General features: G+C 37.8%; 1 protein-coding gene and 1 long non-coding RNA gene across 6 annotated transcripts in view; one reads left to right on the top strand and one right to left on the bottom strand.

Annotated features, from left to right (window-relative positions):
• Nucleotides 1-24,250, top strand: part of USP6NL (USP6 N-terminal like) — a 246,577-nt gene that overhangs the window by 80,262 nt on the left and 142,065 nt on the right. The gene's annotated exons all lie outside the window — the stretch shown is intronic.
• LOC123386438 lies at nt 17,694-24,202 on the bottom strand. Its single transcript, XR_006600292.1, has 3 exons — nt 23,974-24,202; nt 20,169-20,262; nt 17,694-19,001 (listed from the first exon to the last, which is right to left on the bottom strand). It is a non-coding gene; the product is annotated as an uncharacterized LOC123386438 (long non-coding RNA).

Below are 24,250 nucleotides of genomic sequence, written 5' to 3'. Positions count from 1 at the left end.
GTTCATTCTGCTGCTTCTCTAGGCAAGCAGAGACAGAGGGGAATGTGTATTTAAAATTAATAGCCTTAAATATTCGTCTTGTTACCTCTCATTAATTTCAGAAAATAGATTGATTTATACAGTTTATCCTTGAATCCATGTTATTCGAAGTGATGTACTGGTTCCATATCTTTTTTACATTAACCTCTCTAAAAATGAATTTCTACCTGAAAATATTGTACGTATGACTTTAGTATTTCTCATTTGTTAAAAGACACACAGTGGAAAGCACATCTTAGTGATTTTCATTTTTTTTTTTTTTTTGTAAAGTTGTTTATACAAATTCAACAAAGGTAGAACTGCCTCAGGGAAGGTCTAGGAAAACAACACCTTACAACAATGCACTTCTGAAGGCATAACTTTACAGCTAGGAAATGGCTATGTTGTAAACCTTTACTGAGAACTCAGCTCACTTCAAAGGAAAGGAAAAAGGAAAAGAAAGGCTATGTTGGATCATTTATTCTTCTTGACTTGCTGTATAAATTAGATCTGTATAGAATACAAGAGCTCATGCTGGTGCAAAACTCCCCTGAGTGTAAAGGCTGAAGTCTGAATTTTAAAATTTGGAGATACAGGTGAATTCTATATGGAGGAAAGATGGCAAAGTGTCTTACTTTGACTGTAATTAACACAAGCAAGTGATACTTGTTATGTAGTCTGACTAATAAATCTGCATATATTAACATTCAGTTTTTTGGTTTTTTTGTTTTTTTTTTTGATAGTGTCTGGACAGCTATGTATTATCACATTTTGGCTCAAACACAAATAGACATTTTCTATTAAGGGAATTTGAGCCTGTCAGTTTGTATGATGGATGTCATTATACAGTTGTCTCCTCATTTTCCACAAGTGTGAAATTGTTATTAAAAATTTCCAGGCCTCTATCTTTCTCCCTCAAAATTGATCTAAAATAGTGTCTTAATATTACAATGCCTTTTTCTCTTTTCGAGATGGACAAGGTGACTATGAAAGTAATTCTTTCTAGCCTCTCTTTAAAGCTGTTGGTTAGAAATGGTCAGGATCAGAGTGAGAATATCTTCCCAGTTCTTCCCCTTTCCCCAGTCTCTCCTCTCCTACTTCAAGCACACTGAGTCATAGGTTAGTTATTAAATTCATGTTCAGGGGCGCCTGGGTGGCTTGGTTGGTTAAGCGTCCGACTTCGGCTCAGGTCATGATCTCACACTCCATGAGTTTGAGCCCTGCGTCGGGCTCTGTGCTGACAGCTCAGAGCCTGGAGCCTGTTTCAGATTCTGTGTCTCCCTCTCTCTCTGCCCCTCCCCTGTTCATGCTCTGTCTCTGTCTCAAAAATAAATAAACGTTAAAAAAAATTAAAAAAAAAAAAGATAAATTCATGTTCAGAGGTAGTGGTCATGTGCAGGCACTTGATTGTAGAGTGCTATTCTTTGCCCTGAATTCAGAAGCTGACTTCTGCTGGCATCACCTAGGTACCCTGGAGTCAGACCGGTTTTCTTTCCCACTCACACATTTGGAATATTCAGGTGTTAATTAAGCTTTAAACAATGGAACGTGAAAAGATTTCAGTAAGACACTAATCTACACTCCTACACGTTTGTATTAAATTGTGGAATATTGGCAGTCAGAGTGTCTTTTAAAAAATAGTTGCCTGTCTCAGATTCTAGAAGAATGGAATAGTAATGGAAGTTACAAGGTTGTGTCAGTAAAGATTTCAGCACTCTCCAGTAAAGCACTGTATTTGATGTTTTCCCTGGTCAACCTTGTTATGTTCTCATGCGGAGTGACGTGGAATAGGTTTGATTGATTGTAACTTAAAAGAAATTTGAGAAAACAAACAGGTACACATTGTTTTTATATAAATTCACAGTAATTGGTCTTGTTTATTTTCTTTAGGTAATAACTTTTTGTTATTTTTGTTTTTTTTTTAAGTTTCTTTATTTCTGAGAGAGAGAGAGAGAGAGAGAGAGAGAGAGCGAGCGAGCGAGCGGGCATGAGCGGGGGAGGAGCACAGAGAGGGAGACACAGAATCCAAAGCAGGCTCCAGGCTCTGAGATGTCAGCAGAGAGCCCGATGCGGGGCTCGAACTTGCAAACTGGGAGATGTGACCTGAGCCCGAAGTCGGATGCTTAACCGACTGAGCCAGCCACCCAGGTGCCCCTGTTATTTTCTTTCTGTAGATGAAGTGTGAAGTGTTCTAGATTAGGAAAGGAGGGGCTAGGTCTTACAGCATTGGAAGAACATTGCAGACTTGTTTACTTGTGACAGTTATGGTACCACAGATTTTGAATTTGATTTTCAAACCTTCAGTTTGTTGCTTTGACTGCATCAACACGGCTTTATATGCTAAATGATTGATACAGGCTGTTAAATCATGATCACTAAGATGCATTTCATTGGCATGCTTTATTATCAAAAATGTTGTTTTCGATGCTACCATCAGAATAGCCTAGAAGCTATTTAAAAGAGGGTTTCTTTACTGCTAACTAAGGGGAAATCTCGTCACTTAGACTCTCCTAAGAAAACCTGCTTTTCCATTGCCGTGGTCTTGGTCCAGGTTGCCCCACATGGAGTCAGTAGGGCCACTGTGATTTTGTTTTTGTTTGTTTGTTTGTTTGTTTTTGCCCAAATCAGCCTTAAACGGTTTATGGGAACTTTGTACTTACATGTACCTGTAGGTGTGTTTACTGATGTGTGTGGGGAATTCTGTCCGGGACAGGAGAAAGACCCTACTCCAACTTTCTCAGTACCCAAACTGACTTTGTTGAGAGGAACTTAGATCTCAAAGGATTCCTTAGAAGTAACTCTGTACTTAAATTACTTTAAAATGTTTGATTTGTATTACAAAAGTGGTCTTTATTCTTTTCCCCTGACAAATGTGTTGTCAGAATTGTTAGCCATCAGAAGTTTTGGTCTCACTGAAGAGGTGTGCTTTTCTGACTCAGTGCTGAGCTGGATTCTGGTGGAAAATAACAGTGTTGAGATCGGCAAAGTTTTCTTTTTCCTTCTGATTTCTTCCTTTGATTAGTGTGTATATCTTCTCAACAGGTGAACATTCTACCTCTCCTTCCCGACTAGCCCAACTTTATTTTTTCATTAAGTTCAATCCTTTATTTTTTTTTTATTTCTGAAAATATGTTTTATAAAATACATATTGCTTATTTGTTTTGGAACCATTTGAGAGTAGTTGCATGTATCTCACACTCCTCCACACATTTGTCTTCAGTGTGCAGTTGCGAAGAATAAGAATATTTTCTTTCATAACCACAATGAAATTACCAAGTAGGTAAATTATGTTTATCTAGTCTAAAGTTCTTGTTCCACAGTTCTGTTTCCCAGTAATGCCCCGGAGTGCAGATTTGCCCCCAGTTGCAGGGTCCATCTAGGTGTTTCCCACCAGCTGCGTTCAGTTGTCAGGTCTCCGAGGTCTCCTTGAACCGGAGGCCTCAGGTGTTCTTTATCTTTCATGAGATTGGTGTCTTGAAAAACTGCAGCCCCACTGTTTTGTAGAGTAGCCCTCAGATTCGGGTTGTCCGTGGGTTCCAGTAGTGGAGTCCCTCCTAACGGGTGTGGTGGTTTGGGGACATTCCTCCAGGAAGCTTGTCTGGAAGAGAAAGGAAGACTGCATGGTGATCTCTTTACTTTTTCCTATTTAGCTTTTCAACAGGAAAATTTCCCGTTTCTTCCTTAATTGAAATAGGATTCATATCTCTTGCATAAGAACAGGATTTATTGCTCTGGTTTACTGGTTTCTGTTTGGCTTTTATTACGTAGGCTTGAGGAAAAAATGGCATGAGATATTTTCTAGAATGAGGTGACCTTGAAAGGAGACAACATTCAGCTTTTATCAGGAGAGATTTCTTTCTGCCCAATTCCCATTTTAAATTATGTTGACAAAATCTCAAGGTGCTGTTGAACAAATGTTTTTAAGGGATAAGGTATAGCACTATTGGATTTGTTTCCTAGCAGTCAACCAGCTGTAGCTCTTTATGTATCAGTTGAGATTGCTTCACTAAGGATTAGCTTTTCTTAAAAGCTGGTGCCTCTTTGTCTTTGTCCTAATAAACTTTTTTTAGCCAAAAATAGAATAAATGAACATATCAAGACGGATTCTCGTTAGGTTTTAGAGATTTATGGGTTTTATTAGATTTTAATGTGAAATGTCAGGATACTTACCATCTATAGTAATGTCTCTTAAAAGTTTAATAATTGCAAGGTGTAGTGAAAGCTAGAAAATTAATTTGGAATATTGCAAAGTATAAGAGACTCAAATCTCACTTTTTAGGCAACTTTGAGACACATGATGCTATAAGTTGATTTCTTCAAGTATTTTAAAAGTTAGGGTGTTTGAATCTGATAGTAAAACAAATTTTAAGGAAGGGAATGTATTATTTTGAATAATCATTATGTCTTTAGTATTAACAGATACTGATGAGTACCTCCAAGTATACTGCTGCTAGGTTGGTCTTTGGGCACATAGATCAGAACAAGACAAGCATGACCCTTGGCCTCTCGGAGCACAGAACTAGTGGGGAAGACAGATGTAGCAGTGTTCTTAATACAAAAAGGGAAATGTGGGAGTCTGCAGGAGCAAGGGGACCGAGCTGCTGCGAGGGCGGGAGGGCTGGAAGACTGCTGTTAGGAAATCACGTTCCAGCTGAGGTCTGGCTAAGTGAAGAGGGGGAAGGAGGGGTTTCTAAACAGAAGGAACAAAATGGATGAAGGCCTGGAGTTGAGAGGCGGAGATTAAGATTGAGAAATGAAGGAAAATTCAGTATTGGTATAAATAAGTGGGGGGAGGAGGTTAAATTTGTAGTTTTAGCTTAAACACCCCAGTGTTGCCTCCGTTTTATTTTTTATTTTACCTAATTTCATCAAAACTGGTCTTTTTAATCTTTCCAGTCCCTTTTTCCTTATTTTTAAAGTATAGGGGCGCCTGGGTGGCGCAGTCGGTTAAGCGTCCGACTTCAGCCAGGTCACGATCTCGCGGTCCGTGAGTTCGAGCCCCGCGTCGGGCTCTGGGCTGATGGCTCAGAGCCTGGAGCCTGTTTCCGATTCTGTGTCTCCCTCTCTCTCTGCCCCTCCCCCGTTCATGCTCTGTCTCTTTCTGTCCCAAAAATAAACGTTGAAAAAAAAAATAAAAATAAAGTATAATCATAACGTTAAAATGCATACATTTTGGAAATGGGGAGAAAAAGTTGTGGTAACCCCATTACGTTAAAGCAGCCATTTGCGTTTTTTGCATATGACCCTGTACTCTTGTCCAGATAATATACATTTTTGGGGCACCTGGCTGGCTTAGTCAGAAGTGTGTGACTCTGATCTCAGGGTTGTGGGTTTAAGCCGCATGTTGGGTGTAGAGATTACTTTAAAAATAAATAAATAAACTTCTAAAAATGTATGTTTTTATATAACTTGATTCATAATGTATATGCAGTTTTATATTTGGATTTCTAACATTGAGTTGTGTTTAGGCAGTTATCCTATTTCTGTAATTGTTTTTCATAATTCAAATTTATAATTATCATATTCCTTAAAGGTAATGATGCATAGTAACTTATTTAACCATTTTCCTATTTTTAGGATGGTTCAGTTTTTTAAAAACATTTGCAGAATGAATATCACTGGTGAATTTGACCCTTTTCTTTAATAAAGGGAAGTAGAATGAATTCCTTAGGCTAGATTCATAGACTGAAATCTTTTTGCCTATGTCTGCCTATCTTTTTTTTTTTTTTTTCCATGAAATTTATCGTCAAATTGGTTTCCATACAACACCCAGTGCTCATCCCAACAGGTGCCCTCCTCAATGCCCATCAGCCTTCAGTTTATTCTCAGTTTTTAAGAGTCTCTTATGGTTTGCCTTCTTCCCTCTCTGTAACCTTTTTTTTTCCCCCTTCTCCCCCCGCATGGTCTTCTGTTAAGTTTCTTGGGATCCACATAAGAGTGAAAACATACGGTATCTGTCTTTCTCTGTAGGGCTTATTTCACTTAGCGTAACACTCTCCAGTTCTATCCACATTGTCTGCCTGTCTTTCTTAAAAGACTGTACTTAACTAACTTACAGTTACTCTGGTAGTTGGTATACAAGAATATATTTCATTCTGACCAGTTTAGTAGGCTCAAAATAGCATTATAAGTTGCTTTTAGGGGTGTCTGGGTGGCTCAGTTGGTTAAGCATCCGACTTTGGCTCAGGTTACGATCTCACAGTTTGTGGGTTCAAGCCCCCACTGAGCTGTCAGCACAGAGCCTGGAGCCTGCTTCGGATTCTGTGTCACCCTCTCTCTCTGCCCCTCCTCAACTCATGCTCGCTCTCTCTCTCTGTCTCTCTCAAAAATAAACATTAAAAAAAGGTTGCTTTTAGTTGCATATATTTAATTTTTAGACAGGATAGCTTTTTCCCCCAGATTGTGGTAAAATACAGATAACATAAGATTTACCATCCTAACCATTTTTGAGTGTCCAGTTCAATAGCTTTAAGTATATGTTCATTGTCATGCAACCAGTCTCCAGAACCTTTATGTTGAAAAATTCACACTCTGTACTTGTTAAGCAACTTCCCATTTCTCTTCCTCTAGCCCTGGGCACCCACCACTCTGTTTTCTGCTTCTATGAATTTAACTTCTCTAGGTGCCTCATGTAATTGGGTTCATGCAGTGTTTGTGTATTTGTGACTGGTCCATTTCACTCAGCATAATGTCGTCACAGTTCACCCATGCTCTAGCAAGTGCCAGAATTTCCTTCCTTTAAAAAAAAAAATATATATATATATATATCTAAATATGTATAAAATATAATATACATGATAATATATAATATATATGATGTTATATATGATAATATATAACAATATGTAATTTATATATTTTTAACATTTGTTTAGGTTTGAGAGAGGGAGAGAAAAGGGGACAGCAAGAGAGAGAACGAATGTGAGCAGGGGAGAGCTAGAGAGAGGGGGACAGAGGATCTGAAGTGGGCTCTGCGCTGACAGCAATGGGCCTGACTGGGGCTCAAACTCACGAACTGTGAGATCATGATCTGAGCCAAAATTGGATGTTCAACCAACTGAGCCACCCAGGTGTCCCAGAATTTCCTTTAAAAGACTGAGTACTGTTTCGTTGTTTGGACGGTACTGGCCAGCTTGGGTTGCTGCCACCTTTTGGCCATGGTGAGCAGTGCTGCTGCGAACACAGGTGTTGGAGTATCTGTCTGAGACTCACCTTTCGGTTCTCTTGAGTAGATGCCCAGAAGTGGAATTGCTGGATCGTAGGGTTATTCTGTTCTGTGCTTAATCTTCTGAGGAACTGCCTGTGGTTTTCCACAGCGGCTGCACCATTTTACATTGCTCAAGGGCTCCAGTGCCTCCCCACGTCCTGGTCCACACTTGTTATTTTCTGTTTTGGTGTTTTGTTTTGTTTTTTTTTGTTTTTTGTTTTGATAGCAGCCAAGCCATTCTAATGGGTGTTGAGGTGCTATCTCGTTATTAGGGTAACTTTTTTCACTGTTTACATTTTTTCTTGTATCATATCCTTTTAAAATAGTCCTTTCTTCCAAAATGCTTATTGGAAAACCACAGATTTTAACTTTGGATGATGCTTTTGCATCTCCAAAAATGTATTATGAAGGGATGTAGTTCTTTAATGTATATACAGAAATTTTATATGTTTCTTTTGGGACATGGGTCATTTTGTTATGGGTAGCAGAGAGATAATACATAGTATACATAAAAGGCAGAGGGAGAGGGCGCCTGGGTGGCTCAGTCGGTTGAGCGTCCGACTTCGGCTCAGGTCATGATCTCACGGTTTGTGGGTTCGAGCCCCACGTTGGGCTCTGTGCTGACAGCTCAGAGCCTGGAGCCTGTTTCAGATTCTCTTTCTCCCTCTCTCTCTGCCCCTCCCCCACTTGCACTCTGTCTCTGTCTCAAAAATAAATAAACATTAAAAAAAATTTAAAAAAAAAGGCAGAAGGAGAAAAAAGTTTCAGAAAGAGGAAGAATGGAGAATAAAAGGTATCAAAGATCAATTTTGCCTCAAATATTAGTCTGTCAGGGACTCTGTTGGTCTTACTTTCTGTTAAAATTAATGTGTTATGGTGAATTACAGGTTTTGTATTATGGAAACTCCAGAAAGATCTTTTTGAATGTTAGAGGGACTTCTATGTTTATATACATAAGCACTTTTGTGAATTTCATGGAAATGTCTATGTCTTTATATTTTGTATATATACGTATGTGTGCATATGGACATTTTATCTTAAATGTGAATATCTATTGAATTGTGATTCATCCAAATTGAATTGACTTACTCCAAGATTTAACTGCTTTTTAATGTATTTTTTATGGTAATGAAATTTTAAAAACTAATGTTATTTGACAGCTTTGTTAGAATCTGGAGTGGGTCAGATTGCTTGGATGCTGTGTTTTCTTTGAGTCCTTGATTTTAGAAATAGAGTCATATTTAAGTTTCCTCATTATGACTAGAAAGTCTCTTTGCTTTCTCTTTTTGTGTGTCCATCTGCATGTGGCTTTGGAAAGCCAGAAGAGTCATTTCTACATAAAGGGAAGCTTTCTTTAAAAATCACAATGTTGGGGCACTGGGTGGCTCTGTTGAGTATCTGACTTTGGCTCAGGTCATGATCTCACGGTTCGTGGGTTCAAGCCCTGTCTCCGGCTTCCTGCTGTTGGCTCAGAGCCAGCTTTGGATCTTCTGTCCCCCGCCTCTCTCTGCCCCTCCTCTGCTCATACTCTCTCTCTTTCTGTCAAAAAAAAAAAAAAAAAAAAGTAAAACATTAAAAAAAATTCAAAATGTAATTCAGAAATTGGAATACAATGTTCAGTTATAATGTGTTGTGTATAGCCTTTAATTCCTACCATTTTTCCACTTAAGGACACTCTCCTGTCATCCTGTAACTACTTGCAGGGGTTATTTCAGTTGTAATTCAGTAATTAATTGTGTAATTATGTGTTTAATGTTAATTTCTTTTGGTAGAACTGAAGGAGATGATCACTCTTATAATACCAGCACCTGGCATTGTACCTAGTAGAATGCACGAGGTGTTTAATACTTTCTGTATGGATGAGCAAAATTTTACTGCCTTTAAAGTGAACTTATGATATAAGTCAGTACGTTAAGAATTTCTAGTGTTGTGAAGATAAGCTGGGGTAATGTATTTTCATTCCCCATGTTTGTGAATTGTACTTTGCACATATTTATGGCAGTTTCTGCTGAGCCACAGAAAGTACAGAAGCTTCCAGCACGCTACAGAAGTTTCTTGGCTGCCTGTTACAAGCAAAGTGAATTGCCTTTTGATAAAATAGCTTTAAAACTGGGTTTAAAAGAACTGCTAACTTAATTACATCACAGGTACTTCTGTTTGTAAACAATTACTACCATCTACTGTGCTTTGCGTTATGTGGAAGAAGGACACATATTCTGTTGGCTCTTTCCACATTCTGCAAATTCAGGACACTTTACCTTTCTGTCTTTTTTATTTTGTCTAACTTTTTTCTGTGAAAGAAATCTGCAAAGATCGGTGATGAGCTCGACATTGTTCATTTTTAAATACCCCGTATGAATTATTAGGAATTACTATAAACACCTGAGCACTATTTGGACAGAAAATATTATCAATATTTGGTACAGGAAAAGGTATGTGGACAAAAGCCAACAACTTTTATTTTTATAATCGACATACATTTTATTCCATATTGATGAGTTTGTTGAGCTTGTTTTCAAAATTGTAAAACACAGTGTTTATATCCACCTCCCCTGCCCATAAAATCTAAATAGAATAACAGAGAAGTGAAGTGTCTTAAGTTGATTAACCCAAGAGGAGACCAGTCAGAAATGGGTTTATAGTTTAATATTCAAAAGCTGTTTTCTGTTTGTGGCCAGTTGACATCTTGAATATTTACAGATTGTTTTTGTCACAACAAGCGTGGCCTCTCACATGTTTTTTTTCCTCATTTATCTACATGTTCTGAAAAAACTGACAGTAGCTTTATTCTAAAATATATTTCCAGGAAAGCCAAAACAGTTTTCTGAAAAGTGCATAGAAAAAAAATCTAGATCATTGCCAAGAATGAAAAGATGCTGGGCTGTTATTCATATGATCAAAAAAATTTTTGGACAAAGCACAGTACAAATATCCTTGTCTGTATTTATTTTATAAAAAAGATGATGAAGTATTTTAAAGTGTGTAAACATCTCCATTCCAAAAATGTATGTATGTTACCTCATTTTTGTAAAATCAAAAAAGTGCATGGGTAGGTCTAAAAGGTTGTTAGCAATGCTTATCTCTGTGTGGTAGACCTAAGATTTTATTTTCTCTCGGCTTATTTTCATATACTTATTTTCTACAGTGACCATGCATTATTTTTGTAATAAGAAAACTATTAAAGATGTATATTGATAAGGGGAAGAAAATAGAGACTTAAAGTTTTTTTATTTTTCTTTATTTTTTAAATGTTAATTTATTTTTGAGAGAGAGAGCGTGTGCACAGACGTGAGCTCAGGGGAGGGACAGAGAGCAAGAATCCCAAGCAGGCTCCATGCTGTCATCGCAGAGCCTGATGTGGGGTTCACACTCATGAACTGTGAGATCATGACCTGAGTTTAAATCAAGAGTTGAATGCTTAACCGACTGAGCCACCCAGGCGCCCCTCACTTTGTATTTTCATGTGGAGAAAGGAAAATGGCGTAAACTGGAGTGTCCCAGTAGGTGTGCGGTGGAGTGCGACAGCCTATCGCGCTACTTTGGTGTTATCTTGCTCTGTTTTCTCCCAGGCTTCCTCCCTGTGCCGTACTCTGGGAATGCTTGATTGGGAAGTAATGGGGAAGAAGAGTGAGATTAGTGAGTTTGGCCATCGATAACAAAAATACAAAGAAAAGAATAAAGTAAGAATTTTTCTCTTGAAAAGAACTAGCACACGGCTGTATGCAGGCAGTCCCTTGTTTTTTTTTTTTTTTAAGTGTTTATTTTTTAAAGTATTTCTCTATCTATCTATCTATCATCCAAGTTAGTCTGTCTATCTATCTATCTATCTATCTATCTATCTATCTATCATCCAAGTTAGTCTGTCTATCTGTCTATCTATCTATCTATCTATCTATCTATCTATCTATCTATCATCCAAGTTTGTCTGTCTATCTATCTATCTATCTATCTATCTATCTATCTATCTATCTATCTATCTATCTATCTATCAATCATCCAAGTTAGTTAGCCTATAGTGCAGCAGTGATTTCAGGAGTAGATTCCTTAATGCCCCTACCCCATTTAGCCCATGCCTCCTCCCGCAACCCTGTTTGTTCTCTGTATTTAAGAATCTTTTATGCTTTGTCCCCCTCCCTATTTTTATATTATTTTTGTTTCCCTTCCCTTACGTTCATCTGTTTTGTCTCTTAAAGTCCTCCTATGAGTGAAGTCATATGATTTTTGTCTTTCTCTAAATGACTAATTTCACTTAGCATAATACCCTCCAGTTCCATCCACGTAGTTGCAAATGGCAAGATTTCATTCTTTTTGATTGCCAAGTAATACTCCATTGTGTGTGTGTGTGTGTGTGTGTGTGTGTGTGTGTGTGTGTGTGTGTGTATACATACATACCACATCTTCTTTATCCATTCATCCATCTGGACATTTGGGCTCTTTCCATATTTTAGCTATTATTGATAGTACTGCTATAAACATTGGGGTGCATGTGCCCCTTTGAAACAGCATACCTGTATCCCTTGGATAAATACCTAGTAGTGCAGTTGCTGGGTCGTAGGGTAGTTCTATTTTTAATTTTTTGAGGAACCTCCATACTGTTTTCCAGAGTGGCTGCACCAGTTTGCATTCCTTCCAGCAGTGCAAAAGAGATCCTCTTTCTCCACATCCTCATGCAGGCAGTCCATTGTAAGGGCACCTGTTCCATTTGTGGTCTACGATACCACATTGGATCTCCCACGTATAGACAATTACTGTTTTTGTTTTAGGCACTCTCTCCAGTTAAACTCTGTACTTTTTGGGTTTATTTTTGTATTATTTCTTTTTTTTTAATTTTTTTTCTTAATGTTTTTATTTATTTTTGAGACAGAGACAGAGCATGAGCAGGGAAGGGGCAGAGAGAGAGGGAGACACAGAATCGGAAGCAGGCTCCAGACTCTGAGCCATCAGCACAGAGCCCGATATGGGGCTCGAACTCACAGACTGTGAGATCATGACCTGAGCCGAAGTCGGACGCTCAACCGACTGAGCCACCCAGGCGCCCCTATTTTTGTATTATTTCAGATGATGTCTAAAGAGTAGGATATAGATGAAGTATATATTAAATATAGATTTTCTTTATTTTAAAAGCCTGTCTTCTATTTATTTTTTTAGAGAGAGCGGGAGAGCACGAGTGGGTGAGAGGGGCAGATGGGGAGATAGACTCTTAAACAGGTTCCACACTCAGGGGCCTCAATTCCATGACCCCAGGATCATGACCTGAGCCAAAATCAACAGTCAGATGCTCAACCAGCTGAACCACCCAGGCTTTCCTAAAAGACTCTTTTAGAACACTTTTAGATTTACAGAAAAGTTGAGTGGAAAGTCCTGGGAGTTCCCTTAAGCCCCCTTAGAATACTCCCACCTTCCTGGTTTCCTGTTATTAACATCTTGCATTTTTGTGGTTCACATACTGCAGTTGAGCCAATATCAATGCATTATTGTTAACTAAAGTTTACATTAAGGATCACTCTTTGTGTTGTACATATTATGGGTTTTGACAAATGTATAATGACATGTATCTACTGTTACAGTAGCGTATAGAGTAGTTTCACTGCCTTAGAAGTTCCCTGTGCGACTGCCTATTCATCCTTCCCCCTCTCTTCTCAAATCAAAGGATTTGAGACAGCAAAGGATCACTCTGCTGTCTCCATAGGTTTGCCTTTTCCAGAATGATATATGATTAGAATCTTATACTATGTAGCCTTTTCAGATTGGCTTCCTTTACTTAACATTTAAGGTGCCTCCTTTTTTTTTTTTTTTTTTTTTTTTGTGTGTGGCTTGATAGCTCATTTCCTTTTATTGCTGAACAATATTCTGTAACCTGGATCGGAGCAATTTGTCTATCCATTCATGCACTGAAAAACAAAGGATTGCTTCCAGGCTTTGGCAATTGCAAATAAAACTGTAAGCGTTCATGTATAGGTTTTTGTAAGTTTTTAACTCATTTGGGTAAATAACAAGGAATAATACAATTGCAGCATAAAATGGTAAGGGCTTGTTTAGTTTTGTAACAAACCACCAGATTGTTTTCCAAGATGGCTGTACCATTTTGCATTCCCACCTTGTGTTCCCACTGGCAGTTAACGAGAGTTCCTGTTCCTCCATCCACATATCCTTGCCAGCATTTGGTGTTGTCAGCGTTCTGCCTTTTAGCCATTCTAATAGGTGTGTAGGGGTGTCTTGTTATCTTAACTTGAAATTTCCTGGCGACATATGATGTTGAACCTCTTTTTACGTGCCAATGTGCCATCTGTGTATCCTTTTTGGTGAGGTGATATGGAATATTTAAAAACCAAAATATAATTCTTTTCTTTTTTTTATATATGAGTGAGAGTGCACATGCATGTGCACACACATGCACATTGGAAAGGGGCAGAGGGAGGGAGGCAGAGAATCCTAAGAAGCCTCCATGCTCAGTACGGAGCCTGACGCGGGGCTCAATCCCATGACCCTGGGATCGTGACCTAATCCAAATCAGGAGTCAGATGCTCAACCTACTGAGCCACCCAGGCGCCCCAATTCCTTTCTTTAAATAGTTAAATGTATTCTCAGAAAAGTATAGCAAAAAGAAGATAATAAAAATTGATATGTAGCGTCACTTTTCAGAGGAAAAATTGCTGGTAACATTTTGATGTTTTTTTCTTTGTGCATCCATCTTTCTCCGTGTGTGTGTGTATGCATGTGATAAACACACTGAAATGGTGGAATCATAATTTTTGTACGTTTCATGTGTACTTGTACATATTAACTTTTCCTATGTCATTCTTCTATAACAGTGGTCCTTGGATGTTAGGATTGCTTGAGGGAACCTTTAAAATTTGTGATGCTTATGCTACACCCTTGTGCAGTGAAGTCCAAATCCCTGCAGATGGACTCAGAAACCAGATTTTTAAAACTTTTTAAAACTTTTATTTATTTTTTTTAAATCTTTTTAACGTTTGATTGATTGATTGATTGATTTAAGAGGCAGAGTGCGAGCAGGGGAGAGGCAGAGAGAGAGAGGGAGGCACAGGATCCAAAGTAGGCTCACGGCTCTGAGCTGTCCGCACAGAGCCTGAGGCAGGGCTCGAACCCATGAATGCAAGATCATGACCTAAGCCGAAGTCGGACACTCAACTGACTGAGCCACCCAGGCACCCCTTTAAAACTTTTAATTTCAATGTATAGTGAAGATTGAGAACCACTGGTGTCAATATGTAAGAAAAAATATAATTCCTCAAAGATAACACAAAATATGTGATACCCCAAACAGCAACACAAAGATGTGTGGCGTGTGTGTGTGTGTGTGTGTGTGTGTGTGTGAGAGAGAGAGAGAGAGAGAGAGAGAGAGAGAGAGAGAGAGAGAGAAAGAAAGAGAGAGAAAGAGAAAGAGGGGGAGGGAGGTAATGATAGATGGATAGAGAGATATAAAGGAAATCAAGGGAATGGTTAACTACTGGATTCAGGATGTTTGTTAGTTTGGGATGAAGCAGGGGGATGGGTTGGTGGTTGGGGGGGACTATAGTTAAATGCAGATTATTGTTAAGGCCCTAGTTTTTGTTTGAGTGGTGCTTTGTGGTGTTTATTATTAAAAAGAAATATTGAGTGAATAAATAAAAGTGGGCCATGGCATGGACCAATGATAAGAACTGAGGTCTGTGATTAAAGCAGTTCTTTGTGCCAGGGCCCAATGAGGACAAGTATTAAAGAAAACGATTATATCCCTCTTATAAGTGTATCTACTGAGGTTTGAATAACACAGTGGTTTGATACCCAAAGTCATCTATTTAAAAAATGAACAGGCTATTCCTGAGTAGCCAGAGATTGTATCTACTTGTTTTTCTGAAATCATACATCCACTCTGCTTTCCTCACAGAGGCTTATCCTGTGCCATTTGTCAAAATAACAGATATATGATAAATTTTGATGCATAATTATTCACTTTAAGTGAGTGTTTTATTAGAAATTCCTATCTTAATAAGTGGAATGGGCTGATGTTACTTTGCCCTGATTAAAGGAGTTGTTGGGTTGTATTTCTCTGCCATCTCTCGTGTTTTTACCCCTTGAGCACTGTGCTGTAGTAAGGTGGATCAGGGTGGACCTTGTTTTTATTTTTTGTTTTCTGTTTCGTAAAGTGGGGTAGAGGTGATTGAGTAAAGGGACGTGGAAATGGAGAACCCCTGCTGCAGGCATCTTCTCAAGCAGGTCAGCTTTAGTGACAAGTACATATGGAAGTTAAGCGTCTGGAAATTAATTCTTTTAAGACTGCCCGTGCCAGAGTAACCCCACAGGTATGTGTACTTTCACGATTTGCGTTCCAGGATTCAGAATGATCTTTGGGGAGAGGAAGCAAATGTGAGAATGCATATAAATGTGTGTATGTATGTGTACACATACACAGACAACTGGCACACAGCATATTCACAAATGTGGAATTCTTTTTTACGTTGTTAGTCTGGTCCTTTAAAATCCTTTGCTTTATGTGATTTAAACATACATAAGTACCAATACGTATATATCCTTTATAAACAAATAAATACGCATGTATTGGGCTATGTAGTTAGAATTTTTTTTAAGTTTATTTATTTTGAGAGAGAGAGAGAGAGCGAGCGAGCAGGGGAGAGGCAGAGCCAGAGGGAAAGAGAGAATTCCAGGCAGGCTCCATGCTGAGTGTGGAGCCCAACGGCGGTGGGGAGTGGGGGGCTTGATCTCAGGAACTGTGAGATGATGTCCTGAGCCCGAATCAAGAGTCAGACGCTTAACCAACTGAACCATGTGGGCATCCCTGTGTAGTCAGAATTTAAGTTTATTTTGAAATAATTTCGGACTTAGGAAAATGTTGCAAGAATAACGCAGACAATTCTCATATTCTTCTACCTGGATTTCCCAAATGCTAACGTTGTACCACATTTAGTTTCTCATTCTGTATTCATATTTTTTTTCCCCTGGACCAGTAAAGGGTACAGTGAAGTATTAACCCCTAAATACTTCAGGGTATATTACTAAAATCCAGGATGTTCTATTATGTAACTGCAGTATAGTGGTCATAGTTAGGAAATTAACACTAATAACCTATAGATGGTGTTGCTCCCAAATATCATGTATTTCCCCTCATCTCTTTCTGGCCCAGTATGTAACCTGACATCATGCGTTACATTCTAGTTAACCTGACTCTGGACTCTCCTCTGATCTGTAATATAATAGTTCCTCTGTCTTTCATGGTCTTCACATTTTACGGTACAGCTCCCTTATATATACTGTATTGGAGTATGTGGTCTGATAGGTTTACTGACGCAATATGTGATAAAAATGAGAAGAGAATGAGAGAAACAAGAAAAAGCTGTTGGTTGCTTTGCAGAAGTTAAGGACTGACGGTAGTAAGTCAAACTGATTGCTCCGATTTTCATTTTCAAAACCAGTACTGTTATCAGTGAGATGGGGGACGATGAAGATTGAATTTTATGGAAACATGAGTATAGAAAGTCTTCTCTTCACTGATCAGATATGAAAGATAGAGCTGACTGAAGATAATGCCCTGTTGATCCCCTTCCTTGTATGGAAAGAGAAAAATACTGGGAGAGAGCAAAGCTAACAGCAAGTACCTTTCAAAAACATAATTTTTTTTTCCAGAAGAGTGGAAATGGTTTCTCAGGAGCTGGAAATGCAAAGAATTGGAAATAAACTCAGTATATACCTAATACTTACTTTGTGCCCCGAACTGCCCTAGGAAATGGGGCCAGGGATTGAAAGAACTGGGTGGGGGAACTTGATTTGAGGAGTTTGATTTAGATATTGATGTGTCTCTATCAAGTCTTCAGAGGGAATTGTTAAAGGGCACGGTTTTGATGGGAGGTTGAAAACTTGGTCTTTGACTCATCTGAACTTTTTGATTTAGTTTGCAAGTATAGATATTCTCTTTAAAGAGAACAGGTAGTTAGGATAATTGTCATGTTTTGTCCTCCATTTGCAAGTAGTTTCTCGCTGTCATGGATTTGTAACACTAATGTCTTAAATTACCACCCATATGGAGAATAAATTATGGGTGGATATATATGCACATGTTATAGCACCTCTTCTCTGAAGAGCTGAAAACTTCACCCTGAATTTTAAAACTATACATTTTTACAGAAAAGGCGTGATGTCAGAGAAACCAGAAGCCTTTGAGTTTTGGATCCCGTGTTTTACTTGCAACCCTGGTTGATCGTGCACCTTAGTTGTCCAATTGAAAAATGGGAAAATGACAAATAAGCCTTTAAGTGTGAGGACAAGGGAACTGCCTTTGATTTGCCCTGAGATCCATTATTTTTTTTTTTTAATTTTTTTTTTCAACGTTTATTTATTTTTGGGACAGAGAGAGACAGAGCATGAACGGGGGAGGGGCAGAGAGAGAGGGAGACACAGAATCGGAAACAGGCTCCAGGCTCTGAGCCATCAGCCCAGAGCCCGACGCGGGGCTCGAACTCACGGACCGCGAGATCGTGACCTGGCTGAAGTCGGGAGCTTAACCGACTGCGCCACCCAGGCGCCCCGAGATCCATTATTTAATGATACATTAAGGATATCAAAAGTAACAAATGGGAAAGAAGAAAAACTGAGGGGACAGTTGGGAGGTACAGTAAGGAGAACACATTGCCGGTGGAGAATCATTCAGTAAATACAATATTTAACCACATTAGCACCAAATGTCAGTTTTCTCTTTTCATTAACTCTGTAGCCCTTTGAAAAGGGGATGTGTATGGTAAATAGAATATGTAACAGAGGTATTCAATATTAATTGGGCGTTGTTGCAGCTTAGGTGTTGAAAACTGTGAGGCAAAAATGGTGGTTATACCTGATTTGCACAGTCTCTGTCTGGCTCATGCCTCTTAGTGGTGAGGCCAATGAATTTCAACCCTTCAGGGATTTCTAGCGGGAAGTGTGAATTTAGACTTCTTTTCATGTACTAGGATGTCAGAGGTGTCTGCATGAGGAGGAGGGCAAGGAATTTATAGGCTCATTTTTGAAGGTTCCTATCTGTTATACAGACCTGGGAGCTTGGAGTTTGCAAGAGTATTATTTTTAGCTTCATTTTATTTTCTGTGTTTCAAATATGAGATTTTTGAGAAATTGGGAAAAAAAGTATTAAGGCTTTGCAGTGCAGGGTATTTTGGTTGACTGCTTCTGAGTGTTTTTAAAACTTGCACATAGCATCTGTGATCCGCTATATGAGAATTTATAGCACAGCACTTTATTTTTCCTGTCATGACTTTTGTGAGAAAATGTTTTCACTGTGCTTAGTGATTTGCAGAAGATTGCCCACACTGCGTTTTATTTTGTTTTGTTTTGTTTTGTTTTGTTTATATCTGGTTAATGCTTTGTAAAGTGATACATTTGGACTTTGAGGATGGTGGTTTTCACAAGTGCTGAAGTCACTTTGTATCAAGAAGATACAGCCTATCCTTTCGTTGTTTCTTATTAACTGCTTCAGAGCCTTCCTGGATAGCTAAGCAAAGCATGTGTCTCTCTGTAGTTGAACGGTGTTGCCGAGCTTCCCGAAAGCAGAAACAGCAGTGAGCTCGGTGATGAAACCTGTTGGATTTCTGGAGGAAGCAGCGTAGTCTCTGGCTTGTTAACTAGCAATGATTCAGGTCTTGCAGATTGTAAAGGATCTGGTGACACCATCGAGGCAAAAAGCAGCCAAAGTCAAGGAAGGTAGGAACATCGTCAGAATGAACAACCGGAGCACGTAGAGGTTTTTACAAATATCGACCTAAAAGAACAGCTATAAAAAAGGAGTTTTGAGTTATCACGTATGCTTTTGCTCTTCTGATAGATTATGGTAACTGAGAAGGATCAGGTAATGGCATAATTGTTAACACATCTTATTGTTACTGTTTTTAAATGACAAATTAGAAGCATATCATCTTACGAAAAGGTATGAAGAGTAAGGAGAGGTTATGACATAGCTATTGCAACAGTTTTTTTCACACTGGAAAGATCCTCTTGTATCATGTATTTTGGAGATAGCAGAATAATTTATATAATCCTCTTTTAGTTTTAAAATACAAATGTTCATGGCAGAAATCAGAAAGGAACAAGCTAGGATTCTGCCTGTACCAGGGCAGAATAACTAGATGGTTCCTATTTGTATGGCCAGCTGACCAATAATAGTTACAAATGTGAATTCAGCAACTGAATGGTAGTTTTCTGTCCTTTTTCAGTGATTAATTACTTGTTTCTATTTGTGATTATATGCTTAATTAATGCTGTTTATATTTAAAATAGTCCTTTATAGTCTGTGTCAATTTCAAATATGTTGAAATACATTTTCAGAATTTTTCTAAATTGCATGCCTGACTTGCAGATCTTAAAATGAACTAATGCAGATACACCTTTGAAGAAATATTCGTGTTTTTTGCTTTTTTAAACATTTGAAATCACAAATCTCCAAAATGACATTAAGGAATTGGTTAAAAACATGTAAGTTTATAAACTTAGTTTGTAATGCTGGCAATGTCATTAATTTAATCTGTGGTTTAAAATCAGTCAGTTGATAAAATTTGTATATCAGCTTTTCACATGTAAGATATCATACAGCATTCATTTTTGTATGATTTGAATAGCATAAATATATTTCAGATGATATAAAATATAGATTATTAGGAATTTTTAAAAAACTTGTTCTGATCTCTATTTAAGTAAAGCTTATAAGATTCCTTAAGTCCTGTGCAAAATTATCTAGAGTGGTGATAAGAAATAGTATTGTGACACATAGTATATTCAGCCACATATAAAATAGTACAGCTGAAAGAAACCTTAGATTATCTTGTCTGTTCTCATTTTATGGAATAACATGGTATTTAAATGGGCAAAAATGCATGTCAAAAAGCAGAGAAACTATTGTCACTTACCTTTGAATATGTGATAGTATTTAGGACACTTTACTTACCTCCTTTTTGCTACTTTATTTCCTCTTCTTTTTCTTCTGTAATAAGAAGGACTGAATTCCTATCTCTGAATAACAGGATTCTAACAATTAGGCGCTAAGAAAAAAATAAAAAGCTTACTGCTTTTACTATTTCAGGAGAATATAAATTAGTTAATTTAATCTCAATCTGTTTGAAAATGTCAGATTCATACAGTTTAACCTTTACAGATGGAATTTTTTTATTGGAATGTTTCTGCTACTTTATATGTTTTCAGTCACAATCATAATTACTTGGAATATACCCAGGGAAAAAGTAGTAATATTTTTCTTGTTTTTAAAAATGCATACATGTCCACAGCCTAATCATATTTGACAGGAAATGCCATATGAATATAGAAAATATAGTACTAAGAGATTCTGTATACTAAAGTAGTAGAACAGCTTTTCGTCTTCGATTCTTATGATTTTCAGGCAGAATTTTCTATGACCAGGAAAAACAGAGGCATCTTGTAGGCACATTGTTTTTCATAGACACTTCTTTTTTTCATACCTGATCTAATAGTGTTTTTAATCATGTAGCTAATATGTTTATTATTAGTTTTATCCTTTCTTAAAATATTATTACATTTTACCAATTTATAATATTGATAAACTGAGAAAAAGTTTTATAGATAAATATAAAACAATGACCTATAAAAAGAATTTTAAAACTCAGTTCTTTAAAATATAACATGAATTTGGATGAATGTAGAGAGAGCCACATTCCAAAGTATTGTATTCACATTAATTTTAGTAAATTGTATGGAATAATTGATTTGTGAAGGGAAGTATCAGAGTTGGAGATGAAACCATTATGATAAGTGGTTTGAGAAATTGTCATAACTTAGTTTTCCTCGGTATGAAGCAGTAAGCAAACTTAATATATCTTGTTATAGGTAGGACTCAAGGGTATGGTGAAGGATTATTTTGAGGAAGGAGGGAAATTGTGCAATATTCATAAATATTTTCTTTAAAATTTTCAAAATATCTGCCAAATCACTGCTTTGTCATTTAGTTGAAGTATTAATCAAGTATCCCAACCTACCTAGCACTTGGTGAAATTACTAAGAGTTCATGTTAATGCTTTTCGCGGAACTTAGAATTTTGCAGCGGTTAGCATTGTAAGAAAGGGAGAGAACTAGTGTTATTTGAAGTATGATTTTAGTGGATCTGTATTTTATATTTTAATAATGCAGTGGGGAGCTGATAGAAATGATTGACATTTGTAAGATGGTCAAAATGAATAGGCATAGATGTTTTGTAATACACCCTTGGGCAAAAATAAAGGAAGATTAAGCAAAGGATAATTGGTCTTTGGAAAAGTATCCTTGTCTTCTGGGAAAGAGGGTCAGATACACATGTATATGTTCATTTGTCCATTCATCATTCTCCCATTTATTTATACATAAAGCCCTTGTCAAGTGCCCACTATATGCCAGTCACTGTGTTAGTCACTGAGGGTACAAAGATAAGATCCTTGCCAGTGTCTGGGATATAGTAGGCAATCAGCTATTTGTTGAATGAATGAATGAATGAATGAATGAAAGAAAGAAAGAAAGAAAGAAAGAAAGAAAGAAAGAAAGAAAGAAAGAAAAGAAAGAAAATATACATTTGTCAAGATAAACTAGTCTAAGAGTTAGAGCAATGTGATCTTGTAGGCCAAGGAAAGGGATGGAATGAGTGATTTATGCTAAATGGAAACACAAACTGTCACAGTTTTCCTCTCGAATATCCTGGTAAGCCTCTGTCTCTAGGGCCAAATCGATGGAGGAGGTTGGGGAGGCTCCACACTGCCGAACAGACTGGAAGTAAAACTGTACAATCTGTTCACATGTACAGAAGGCACACGTGTAATCACTGTGGCTGTGTGTCACTGAGCAGCCTGGTTTTCTTCTTTAAAAGCTTCATGTTTATTTGGATAACAATATTTAAAAAATAGTACATGTTTCCCTATCTTGTTAAACAGAAGTCTGATAAATATAAATATGATTCAGGTTCTTTATTCAAAATATTTTTTGTAGGTTGCAAAACCTGATGACCATGTTTACTTTATTCTTAAAGTAAGAGTAGATTTAGAGTGAGACCTTGAAAATCCCTCCTGTTAATAAAGCCTATGAGCTTTGGTATCTGTCCTAACCTTTTTATTCCCACTTTTAAGCCTTAACACCTCTCCCCTAGATCATTAAAGTAGCTTCCTCATTTATTTTATTTGATAAACACTCACTGAACATTTGTGACTTCTTGGATGCAGAGTTTCTCAGGGAACACATATGCAGGTGGTAAGAGACAAAAGCTAATAATTACAATAGTATGATAGGTGTTGTAGTAGACAAGGTGTCATGGGAACCCCATGGGGAACTGGCCCCAGTGTGGTAATTAGGAGAGCAAAGGAATTAGACTCGTTGGCGAAGTGACAGATGCTTTCATTTGAGCTAGGTGTCAGAGGATGTATAAAAACCTAGCTGGCTGGGGGTGTGGGGGAAGAGTGTGTAAAAGCATCCTAAGCCAAATAAACAGTGGACAGGAGCCAGGTAGCCAAACATGAAGAGACCTACATACCATGAGAAGAAGTTTAGAAACCTTTAGATGATAGTGGGAGAAGGTGAGAAGACTAGTCATGTGACATTCTGTCATTTAACTGTATTCCATCCTTCCGTTGCTCTCTGAGATCACTCTGTGAAACAGTCTGTCATGCAACCTGGATTGGGATTTAACCTGTGTTTCTAGTGGCATTACTAGATCTCTCTGTGTGCTGTCTGTGGAGGCTCAGCAGAGTGCTTGCTGTATCTCAGACGTGCTGCCCCATCAGGATGGCAGGTCCTTCCTCTCATCAGGTCAGTCTCCAGGGAGCAGTGCCAGCCCTCCAGGGAGCATTCCCTAACTTTCTCCCCTCAGCCTTTGAGGGCAGAATTAGGCATTCCTTTGTATGTCCTTAGCAGTTTACTTTTGCCTGTTACTATGCCTTTAATATTCTGTATATTATGGTTATATTTGTTAAATTGGTCAATAAATGTTAACTGAAATAGTTGGCTCTTGAATAATGTGGGGGTTAAGGGTGCCAATCCCCACACAGTTTAAAATCCATGTATAACTTGACTCCCCCAAACTTTACTAACAACCTACTGTTGAGTGGAAGCCTTACTGATAATATAAACTGTCGATAGAGACATATTTTGTGTGTCGTGTGTATTATACGCTGTGTTCTTACACTAAAGCTAGAGAAAAGAAAATGTTAAAATCATAAGGGAGAGAAAATACATTTACAGGATAGCACTGTATCGACACTGTAAGTGTATGTCATCAGTTTACAAGATGAATAGTCTGTCAGTACCATTATCAGTATTGTCTTACATGATACAAAACATTGTAGCTGTCAAATTTCTTACTAACACTAGACATCAAAAATGAAAAGATAATGTGAAAAAGAAATTCATACCAGGTCTCATGATTCAGGCATTGATAATGAGAAAGCAGCAGTAAGATTGCCTTACGGTGGCCTAGTGTAATCAATTCGATTGCTTCACGGGAGCCTAGCCTGTATACTAATGAATAAATCATATAAAATTTTTATGCTATACAGTGTCACAGTCATATTCATGATAGCGTATAGGTAACACTGTTGCACTTTTTTTTGTTTGTTTTGTTTTAGAAAAGACACTTACTTTTGATGATAGGCTGATACAAATCTCCTCCAAGCATAATGTACGGTGGTGTAATTCTTTGAAAGCGAAGTTATAAACAGTAAGAAAACTAACACATTATTGATTTTATATTAAATGCCACTCACCTTATGCTTATCTGAGGATAGGCTATCTGCTTATGTAGGTCTTGCACAGGACCTTCTCCATGACAAATACTTAAGTGACACTGATGAAGCAAAAGCATCTCCTACAGTTCATGCCTACAGTTATTAGATGTTTGTACAAAGACACACATGTACGCAACCAACATGTATGAACTGTGTGGCATGATGATTGTTTACTGTTTATTAAGTGGAAATTGGATCCTCATCCTTGTTGTCTTCACGTTGCCTAGGCTACAGAGGAGGAGGAAGTGGGGGTGGT

Source organism: Felis catus, chromosome B4, assembly GCF_018350175.1.
Source record: "Felis catus isolate Fca126 chromosome B4, F.catus_Fca126_mat1.0, whole genome shotgun sequence".
Lineage (NCBI taxonomy): Eukaryota > Metazoa > Chordata > Mammalia > Carnivora > Felidae > Felis > Felis catus.
This window is presented reverse-complemented; position numbering and strand designations above follow the sequence as displayed.